Source organism: Rhincodon typus, chromosome 39, assembly GCF_021869965.1.
Source record: "Rhincodon typus isolate 14 chromosome 39, sRhiTyp1.1, whole genome shotgun sequence".
Classification (NCBI taxonomy): domain Eukaryota; kingdom Metazoa; phylum Chordata; class Chondrichthyes; order Orectolobiformes; family Rhincodontidae; genus Rhincodon; species Rhincodon typus.
Genome location: NC_063370.1, coordinates 6,592,742 through 6,604,323, shown reverse-complemented (window position 1 = coordinate 6,604,323; position 11,582 = coordinate 6,592,742).

Sequence of the window (11,582 nt, the reverse complement as noted above, 5' to 3'; positions counted from 1 at the left end):
CGTGTGAGGGAGTGTGAGAGTGAGTGAGTGTGTGTGCGTGTGAGAGAGTGCGTGAGTGTGAGAGTGCATGAGTCGCATGCCGTTTCAGGTCTGGAGAGCAAAACTGCCTTAGACTCATACAGTCCTGAATAGGCCTTTCGGCCCACCTAGGCAGCACTGGCAAGAATGGTTCTAAATCTACACCAGTCCCGATTTCCCTGATTGGGCCCAAAGCCTTGAATGTTATGCCTCTTCAAGTGCTAAGCTTCTTTAAACATTGTGAGGTTTCCTTCCTCAACTACCCTCTCAGGCAGTGCATTCCAGACCCCCACTGCCCTCTAGTGAAAAATATGTTTTTACTCAAATCCCCTGGAATATTTTCACTTTAAAATGATGCCCCCGCTTTGTTATTGACCCTTCGACTAAGGGGATCCGTTGCTTGCTATCCACTCTGTTGTGCCCCTTGTAATCTTACTGACCTCTATCGGGTCCCCAACCTGCTCCAAAGAAAAATATCCAGCGTCTCTCCAAAACCGAACCCAAACCTTCTCCAGCCTTGTGGTGCTATTAAATATCGTCAGGTCAGAGACGATTGCCAATCCCCAGGGGTTTCTTTGCTGTCTGTCCTGAAACCGCACAAAACAAAATGCACTGAGAGTCTTAGAAGGAAAGACACCATTCGGCCCTGCCGCTCCTCTTCCATGCTGGCCAACGTCCTCATCCTTCTCCTCTCCATTCACCCCGTGTCTCCATTTCCTTCCTGCTTCACGGTTCTGTCTAGCTCTCACCTTGCCACTGACAGTATCGTGACTGCGAGTGAAAGTTTCAGGTCCTAGCCGCCCTCTGGGTGAACATTTCTCTCTCGAGCCTTGAAGATCCTTTTCTTTCCTCTCTCAGCCTGCACATCCCTGGGCACTATGGGTAATTTAGCATGGCCAATCCACCCTAAACTGCACATCTTTGGGACTGTGGGAGGAAACCGGAGCACCCGGAGGAAACCCACGCAGACACGGGGAGAATGTGCAAACTCCACACAGTCACCCGAGGGTGGGATTGAACCCAGGTCCCTGGCGCTGTGAGGCAGCAGTGAATCATCGCTGATCATCAGAAAAACCCATCTAGCTCACTGATGTCCTTTAGGGAAAGAAACTGCCATCCTTACCCGGCCTGGGCCTGCAGGTGACTCCAGGCCAACCACTGAGCCACCATGCCACCCAATATATAACATGACAATATGATGATATAAATGGGACATCAATACATGGCCTGATTGACAGAAATATAATCACAGAAACAATGTTTTTATTTTTTTGCCCTCACACTGTGAGTGAGGCTGACAAAACTGTATTCATTGATCAATTGCTTGTGAAAAGCGAGAACAATGTAGACAGGGCCTTTCAATATACTCCAGGCCGAGTTTTGCTTGATGAGTGAATCAAGGGTTAGACTGGAATGTGGGGTTCAGCCTGCGATCAGATCAGCCACCATCTTATTGAATGGCAAAGCAGCTTCGAGGGGCCGAATGGCCTCTTCCTGCTCCCAGTTCCTGTTGTCCCATTTGCTTGTGAGGAGATGTAGGCCAAGGCCTACCTTGCTATTTGATAAGATTGTCTCTAGTTGCCCCCGAAGGACACGTAGACTGTGCCGAGATTGCTTTCTTCACAACCTATGGGCTATTCTGAAATTAGGAATCTAATGATGACCGTGAATCCATCGCCGATTGTCGGAAAAACCCATCTGGTTCACTAATGTCCTTTAGGGAAGGAAACTGCCATCCCTTACCTGGCCTGGGCCTATATGTAACTCCAGTCCCACAGAAATGTGGTTGACTCTTAACTGGCCTCTGGGTAATTCGGGATGAGCGATAAATGCCGACCTATCCAGTAACACTGTCATCCTGTGAATGAAGAGAAAAAAATTTTTTTGCGAGGGTGTTGGGATCACAAGGAGCAGTGGAGGGAACAGGCTGGGTATCGAGCCAGGTATCTGTCACTGATTGGTCTTCTAACTCAAATGCCAACTTCCCTCCCTATCCCAAAATTCTTCAATTCTCTCAGTCCCCACACGTCCATTGACCAGTTTTGAACGTACTCGAGCGCTGAGCCCACCCCGTTCTCTGGACCAGAGAATTCCCCGCCTCAACGTTTTCACAGTCCCTCCGTGAAAAGATTTCGCCTCCTCTCAGTTCAAAATGGCCGACTTGTTCGAGCCTTTGGACAAGGGGGAGAGTAAATCTATCCTGTCTCGAAGGAACCATCGTGTCATACACGCCAAGACGCACTGAGCGCTCAATTGAAGAATTCTTGTAGCGCAGAAGAGGGCCATTTGCCCCATTGTGTCTCTGCTGGCCCTCTGAACACACGTCCTGAGTTAGGACCAGTTTCGAGTCACATAACCATCTGGAGCCTTTCGTTGAATCCCATTTTCCAGATGGCGCATCCCAGACTCTGATAATGAACATGATTTGTTAAAAAAAATCTCCCTCCCACTTCATATCTTTCTCCTATAAGTCGCTGTAAACCTGCTCCCTGTGTTTCTTGATCTTTTTCCCAGATGGAACACTTTCTCCCCATCTCCCTGACCTGTCCAATACTCTGACAATCCACAGCATGTCACGAGGCAGTAACATTTCTGTAGATGAGGAACCCTGGACTGAAAATAACAGCGGAATTCAACCCAAGGACTGAATTATAGCCTTCAACTCAGTGCTATCTTTTCGCACTTTGTTATATCACTGCTACGAAAAGGAGTAGATAATACAACTGATCCCAATCCAAAGTAAATAGGAACAAGAGTCAAGCGTAGGCCTTTGGCTTCTTGAGCATATTCAAGACCAATGGCTGATTCTCCAGCTCCATTCCACTGACCCACCAGAACCTCACATTCCCAGAATCTGTTTTCAACCATCCCACTGAAGAAATTCTTCCTCACCCGCAACCCTCAATATCCAGCCATCTAAAGAATTTCTTAATCAACTCAATGTTACCACACACCTCTGGAGCAGGTGGGATTTGAACTTGGCCTCCTGGCTTGAGAGTGGGGACGCTACTACTGAGCCGCAAGGACCCAATTCCTCTGTTCTGAGTCTCTAAATCCATGTTCCAGATTGTAGCTGGGGATGAACTGGGGGGGTGTAGGAGAAAGTATTTTGCAATTTTGCGCCTTAAATGTTTCAATGAGGTCCCCTCTCATTCTTCCAAACCCCAAACCATGACAGTTTCACCCTCCTTCTGGAACCAGCGGGTTACTCCAGCAGCCAATCCAACAAGACTTCATTGCAACGTTATAAAACAAAATACTATGGATGCTGGAAACCTGAAACAAACACAGAGATTGCTGGAGAAACTCAGCAGGTCTGGCAGCGTCTGTGGAGACAGCGAGAGCAGAGTCAACGTTTTGAGTCTTTGTTGGAAGGCCTCATTGGAATCCCACTGAAGACATGCATACCCTTTCTCGGGAGCTCGTGACACAGTGGTAGTGTCACCGCCTCTGGACTAGGAGGCCCTGGTTTTAATTCCAGTGCTGCCCCCCACCCCACCCCTCCCCAAACCCGGAAGGTGTGCACTCTGAGATGGTAGGAACTGCAGATGCTGGAGAATCCGAGACAACAAGGTGTAGAGCTGGATGAACACAGCAGGCCAAGCAGCATCCGAGGAGCAGAAAGGCTGACGTTTCGAGCCTAGACCCTTCATCAAGGGTCTAGGCCCAAAACGTCAGCCTTTTTGCTCCCATGATGCTGCTTGGCCAGGTGTGGACTCTGAGCAGGTTGATTAGAAAATATCTAAGAGTTGCCTTTTTCAAATCATAGATCATAGAATATCTACAGTGTGGGAACAGGCCCTTCGGCCCAACAAGTCCACACCAACCCTCAGATAACCCCACCCAGACCTGTCCCCCGATAGCTCACCTAATCTACACATCCCCGAGCACTATGGGTAATTTAGCATGGCCAATCCACCCTAACCTGCACGCCTTTGGACTGTGGGAGGAAACCGGAGCACCCGGAGGAAACCCACGCAGGCACGGGGAGAATGTGCACACTCCGCACAGACAGTTGCCCGAGGGTGGAATTGAATCCTGGTCCCTGTGAGGCAGCAGTGCTAACCACTGAGCCACCGTGGCACCTTGTTCAGATACTTGTGGTAGTGTTTCTACCTCTGTGCTAGGAGCCCTGGGCTCAAGTCCCACCAGCGCCTGGGAGCATGTAATAACATCTCTGCAGACGTGGGTTAAGAGAGTGTTTCGTCCCATGGGTGAGGAGCAGGGGATGAGTCCTAACCCCTTACAGGCTGGATTGACGTTGAGTACGACACTCATGGTCTCCTGTAAAAGACATTAGTGAGCCATTCGGGTATTTTTGTGAGTGACGAAACACGCGGTTGAAGTGCGGATTATCTGTGTGGTATCGTCCCACGCACTGACAGATTTGTTGAATTCACTTTCACAGTGCGTCATTAGCAGGGTTCGCATGAGTGGTCACAGGGTTTCTACTTTGCTGATATAACCATGATATTTAAATAGACATTTCCAGCTATAAGCACCTGGCAATATCACCGCATAGTGTTATCGGTGACTGTTTGGTGTGTTCTGCCGAAATATCTCGATTTGAAACTGGAATCTGTCAGCAACTCAAAGTGCCCGCGAAATATTAAAGATTCACGGTTCTGGGGAAGGGTCACTCGACCCCAAAAGGTTAACTCTGATTTCTCACTGCACCAACTTCTGCCTCTGCTAAAGATTCGCACGACGTTTGGCTTGAGGTTTTGAGGTTCCAGCCGTTGGCAACTGTGTCATTGTTGTCATCTTAATCAAAAAACCTCCAACATCACCTGGCCTTGTTTCCATGTTCAAATCCCATTCCGGAGAAAATATCTCGGCTGACAGGGGACTTTAATGACCAGAGGGACGTAGATTTAAGGGAAGGGACAAGAGGTTTGGAGGCTATGTGAGGAAACGTTTCCTCACCCGGAGGGTGCTGGGAATCTGGAGCTGTAAGGGTGGGAGAGGCAGAAACCGTCATCATATTGAAGACATATTTAGTTGCAACTTGCAATGCACACAAGGCTAGGCCATCACAGCAGGAGTAGGCCCTCAAGACTGTTCTACCATTCAATGAGATTGTGGCTAATCTGTGGCCTAACTCCATATACCTGCCTTTGGCCTATATTCCTTAATACGTTTTCTTAAAAGTAATTTATTGATCTCAGATCTAAAATTTACTGATCCAGCATCCGTTTGCCGTTTGTGGAAGAGAGTTCCAAACCTCTACAAGCCCCTGTGTGTCAAAGTGCTTCCTAATGTCTCTCCTGAATGGTCTGGCCCTCATTCTCAGATTATGTCCCCTAGTTCTAGAATCCCCAATCAGTGGAAAGAGTTCACAACCGAAACAGAAGTTGCTGGAAAAGCTCAGCAGGTCTGGCAGCATCTGTGGCAAGAAGTCAGAGTTAACGTTTCAGGTTGAGTGACCCTTCCTCGGAACCTGGAACTAGTTTTATCGTTTACCAACACTACCTATCCCTGGATATGGGCCAGGTCCTGGAAAATGAGATTCGGGGAGTTAGGGTGATTGTTTTTGACTGGCGCAGACTCGATGGGCTGAAGGGTCTTACACTGTGCTGTTGATCTCTGTGCGGGACTGAGGGAGTGCTACACTGCCAGAGGTGGTATTGATCAAAGGATCATTAGACTTAGCCCTTGGCAGTTTTTCAGGTGGATGTTATTTCAAGGCAAAGTTGAGGAGTCCGTCCTGCTCTCCTGGTGATAATTATCCTTCAGTCGATAGTGCTAAGAACACAATACCGGGCCAATACCGTAGTGCCATCAGTGTCTGTGCAAATCTGGCTGCTGCATCTTCCCTATCTCACCAGTGACAAAAATTTAAAATTATTTCACTGGCAGGAAGACACTTTAGGTCATCTGGATGTTGTGAAAGGCGCTATATAATTGCGAGCTCTTGCATTCGATTTACATCCTAACTGAGGAGATACAAAAGCTTAACCACACGTGGCAACAGATTTAAGGACAGCTTCTTCCCTGCCGTTATCAGGCTTCTGAATGGACCTCTCAAATTTTAAATTTAATGTCGATCTTGCTGTTTGTTCACTTTCTCTGCAGCTGTAACATTGTATTCCTCACTCTGTTCTATTACCCTGATGCACTTTGTATGGTATGATCTGCCTGTACCGCACGCAAACCAAAACTTTTCACTGTACACAGGGCAATTATTAATCATATCGAAAAAGATTCTGTGAGAAATATCCGTATAGATGGGGATAGATGGGGAGATAAGGCTGAAATGACTATGTGGGGGAACCTTGGAGCTACACTGTAGTGTAATTTTGACTTTGATTGTGTGCTGGTGGTGTGCTGGGAAATTGGAACCTATACAGCTCAGAGCATGGCTCGCTGCAGTGTTACCAGTAAAAAACATTCTTTAAAAATATTCTAGAATTCTTGGCTGAGCTTATATTGAGATCCAAAGAGTTCATGTTTGAGCAGTGCAATTACGTAGTGGTTATGTTAACTCTGGAGTTGAGAGGGTTGGCTTATGAGGAGAGATTAAGTCGACTGGGGCTGTACTCTTTGGAATTTAGAAGAATGGGGGTGGGGGGGCGGATCTGAAAGAAACATATAAAATTATGAAGGGAATAGATAAGATAGAAGCAGGGAGGTTGTTTCCACTGGCAGGTGGAACTAGGAAAATAGCCTCAAAGTAAGGGCAGCAGGTTTAGGACTGAGCTGAGGAGGAACTTCTTCACCCAAAGGGTTGTGAATCTGTGGAATTCTCTGCCCTAGGGAACAGTTGAGGCTCCCTCGCTGAATGTTTTTAAGGCAAAGATAGATTTTTGAACAGTAAAAGGATTAAGGGTTATGGAATCTTTCGGAGATCTGGAATAGAAACAGAAGCTTGGTAGTGTTATGTGGAGAGAGTGAAACAGAGTAAACGTTTTAGGTCGGAATGGTCTGACCTACTGTGTGACTATCTGCTTTAGTGTGTTACCATGAGAAATCTAGTTCAATGAACAGAATCGATCGAGAAGGTGAAGCTAGTAATCGGGAATGGTGACCTTGTTAAAACCCATCTGCTTCCTTCATTGAACGCAATCTGCAAACCTTACCCGATTTAGCGTGACTCCAGTCTGGATAACGTGAGTGACTATTAACTGCCCACCAAAAGGGCCCTGCAGTTTTACTCGAGCCAATGCTGGCCTCATATCCCATGAGTAATATGAAAGAGCCTTGCTATCTGTCTAGTCCAGTGAGAAATGAGAAAGAATCTTACTACCTGCCTAGGTTCCCCATTGCGTCCACAACCGCACGAGCTATCAGTCTCCAGTTGGGGTAAATGTTGTGGTTTCTGGGACGGTTGAATGGTCTTCTCCCTGACGTTCTCCAGAGGTTACAGACAGGAGGCTGAGAGAGTTATCCCACCTCTGAGTCAGAAGATGGTAGGCTCAAGTCCCAATCCAGAGGATTTGAGCAGAAAAATCTGAGCTAGCTCCCCACCCACCCCAGAGCAGGAACAAGGGAATCTGTACTGTCAGAGAGTGTATTTGGGTTTTTTGACCTGGATGGGGGTAAACCCACAGTCCCAAAGGCCTTCTCAGGGTTGGAGGTGCTGCATACAATTTTGGTCGCCCTGCTGATGTTATTAAATTGGAAAGAATACTCGCCTTCGCTGCTCAGACCATTGAGTATTGGGATGTAATGTTGAGATTGTACAGGACGTTAGTGAGGCCACTTCTGCAATACTATGGACAGTTCTGGTCTCCCTGCTATAGGAAGGATGTTGTGAAACTTGAAAGGGCGCAGAAAAGATCTACAAGGATGTTGCTGGGGTTGGAGGGTTAAAGCTGTAGGGAGAGGCTGAATACACTGGGGCTATGTTCCCTGGAGCGTCGGAGGCTGAGGGGTGACATTATAGTGATTTGTAAAATCATGAGGGGCATGGCTAGGTTGAATATCCAAGGTCTTTTCCCCAGGGTGGGCGAGTCCAAAACTAGAGGGCATAGGTTTCAGATGAGAGGGGAAAGATTTAAAAGGGATCTTAGGGGCAACTTTTTCACGCAGAGGGTGGTGCGTGTATGGAATGAGCTGCCAGAGGAAGTGGTGGAGGCTGGTACAATTACAACATTTAAAATACATTTGGGCAGGTGCATGAATAGGAAGGGTTTAGAGGGATATGGGCCAGGTGCAGGCAAATGGGACTAGTTTAGTTTGGGATACCAGAATGGACAAGCTGGGCCAAAGGGCCTGTTTCTGTGCTGTATGACTCTGTGACTGTATGTAATGACCCACTAGTTCAAACCAAAACAGTCACACCTCCAATAAAAATCACTGAAAATAAACTAGTCACAATTTGAGTGGTGTTTGTGGGATCTTGCTGTGTGGAAATTGATTTCTGCCCTTCTGCTATGACAGGAATGACCACACTCCAAGAGGAGCTTGTAATTAGGTTTGGCATTTCCTGAAACTATGGCTGGCACTCTACGAATGCGAGGCTTTCTTGACGTTGTTTGTGTTGTACAATGACTGGGTAGAATTGCAGAATTTTACAGGACATAAGGAGACTATTTGATCCATCCTGTTTGGACTAGCTCCCACTCTCCAGCCCTACCACCATAGCTCTCTAACTTCATCCCTTTGAAATTTATTTCCAGTTCTCTTTTCAAAGTTCCGAAAGAGTCTGCCTCCTCCATTCTCCCAGGCAACAGATTCCAAATCCCAACAACTCTCTGAGTAAAGAAGTTCCTCCTCGTCTCCCTCCTAGCTCTCTTGCTGACTATCTTCAACTTTTGACCTTTAGTGACTGACATACCGACTAGTGGAAACAGAATGTCCACCTTTACACTGTCAAAACTGTTCACAATTTTGAACACCTCAACAAGGTCACCTCTTCATCTGTTGGTGTTACGAAAGTGACATTGTGGTGCAAACTGGGCATGAAATTGGCAAAACACAAATGAGGTCAAAGTTTGATCCAATTTGTAGCATTTTGACATCTCAGTTCAAACCACACTTTGAGGTTTAAGCCATTAATATTCCCTCTTGAGGGGGTCACAGAATCCCTAAAGTACAGATAAAGGCCATTTGTTCCACTGACCCTCTGAAGACCATTCCACCCAGACCCTGCTCCCTTACCCATGGCTAACCCACCCAGCCTGCACATCCCTGGACACTATAGGTAATTTAGCATGGCCAATCCACCCTAACCTGCACATCTTTGGACTGTGGGAGGAAACCCACGCAGACATGGGGAGAATGTGCATCTCCACACAGACAGTTGCCCGAGGGTGGAATCAAACCCAGGTCCCTGGTGCTGTGAGGTAGCAGTGCTAACCACTGAGCCACTGTGCCTTGTCCATGGTGTGTGCCTTTGGGAGAGATGTCAAACACTGGTTGTTTTGGGAGGTGGTGGAACTGGGTGTCAGAAGCTACTCCTTTCACGATGGGCAAAGGCTCCAAGGACCCTCCCCCCACCCCCTAATCAAAGTGAATCCATTAAGAAGCTCCATCAATAAACACGTGACCCAGTTATATCGGCACCTAGCATATAAACTGACATTCGGCCCATCAAGCCATCTGCACCACTCCAATACAATTGTGGCTAGATATAGGCTTCAGCTTCCTTCTCCTGCCCATTCCCTGTGTCACTCTGAGGAACCAACACTTGGATTCCCATTCCCAGGGCGGGTGGGCAGAAGTGGGTGAAATCCTGGCTCAGTGAACCCATCTTTTCAGACTAGGATGGGGATGTGGGATGACCCTGGAAAAACAGAGAAGATTATGTGGAAATCTTGCCCCTTGGGAACTCCGGTGATGAGTTCAAAATTCATGATTGTAACATAAACCATCCCTCTTGCTCTGACCCCAATCACTCCCCTTACTTTCAATGCCCCATCCATGCCAGACCCTGCTGCCTAATGCTCTGTACCACTGACAACCTGTCACCCCATACGGTGGCTCAGTGGTTAGCACTGCTGCCTCACAATGCCAGGGTCTTGGGTTCAATTTTAGCCTCAGGTGGCTGCCAGTGTGGTGTTGGCACCTTCTTCCCCGTGTCTGTGTAGGGTTTCCTCCCACAGTCGAAGATGTGCAGGTTAGGGGTGGAATGGTTGTGCTGAGTTGCCCAGGGATGTACAGGCTAGGTGGGTTAGCAATGGGAAATGCAGGGTTACAGAGTTTGGGTGGGATGACCTTCAGAGGGTCAGTGTGGACTCTCTGGGCCAAATGGCCTGCTTCCACACTGTCGGGATTCTATGAGCCACATCCACCATGAGGGAAGCACAGACTTTAGGAAAGGGTGTGAGTGCAGGAGGAATTTGCAAAACTGGTTCACCCCGATGAGAACCTCCAGTTATGAGGAAAGGTTGGGATTGTTCTCCTGGCGAGAAGGAGGCTGAGAGGAGATCTGATAGAAGTTTCTGGAGCTGTGAGGGGAGGTGAGAAAACCTAAAAGGATTGAGGACAAAGCAGCATGGATATAAAGTCATTTGCAAATGTGAGGTTGGTAAGCACTTTTTTTCCCCTGAGTGGTCTGGAATTGTGGTGGAGGCAGGTTCAACTCAAATATTCAAGAGGGCCCCGGATAATTATTTGGTGGGAAATAGTGTGTGTTGTCGTTGACAATCCCTGGATAATGGGTATGATTGTCTACCTCGGAAATACTGTGTCACCAGTCAGAAAAAAAATGAGATGAAACAATGTACAATGGCATGGGAAAAGGAAGAAGGTTGGCATCATGTCAAAATGCCCACTGATGAACGGACGCTGACCGGCCTCCCTATGCAGTGTAATAATTCCGTAATTCTCTGCATTCAGTGTTGGAGTATCCGAAACTTTAGGGGCAGAGAATTCCAAAGCTTCCGAGCCTCCTTCGAGTGAAGGAATGTCTGCTCCTCCCAGCCTGAGAATATGTTTTAGACTCTCCTGACCAGCAGAGCCCCTCAGAACCTTGTGCAGTTCAATAATATTCTCCTCGCTCGTAACAAGCCGCTAAAACTTCAAAAGCAATTCGCTATGTGAAAGCTTTTGACATGATGTACTACCTAAGACAGAAGTCTTCCTATAACTCACTTTGTTGAGGTGGTAGATATCCCTATGTAGACATCTCATCACAGCAGAAGTGGCTGATGAATTTATCTTGGTCTGTAAGTACTTTATATTTTGTAGGAAACATAATTTATAATGATGCAGGCACTATAACATGAGGTACGGTGTTCCTTGGGCTAAGGTTTTGATGTGTTTTTTAAAATCTTAGATTTTGTAATAACATTTTTTGTTTCCCCTTTTATCATTCACAGGATGTAGGTGTCACTGGCCAGGCAGCATTTATTGCCCATAGTCTGGAGTCTCCTTCCCTGAAGGTGATTAGTGAACCAGATGGGTTTTTCCCCCAACAATGGACTATAGATTCATGGTCATTGTTAGACTCTTAATTCCAGATATTTTATTGAATTCAAATTCCACCATCTGCCATGGTGGGATTTGAACTCAGGTTGCCAGAACATTATCTAGGATTTCTGGATTAATAGTCCCTTGATAATACCACTAGGCCATCACCTCCCCTTGGGATACCTGCCTGGAGAGAGATATCAACAACA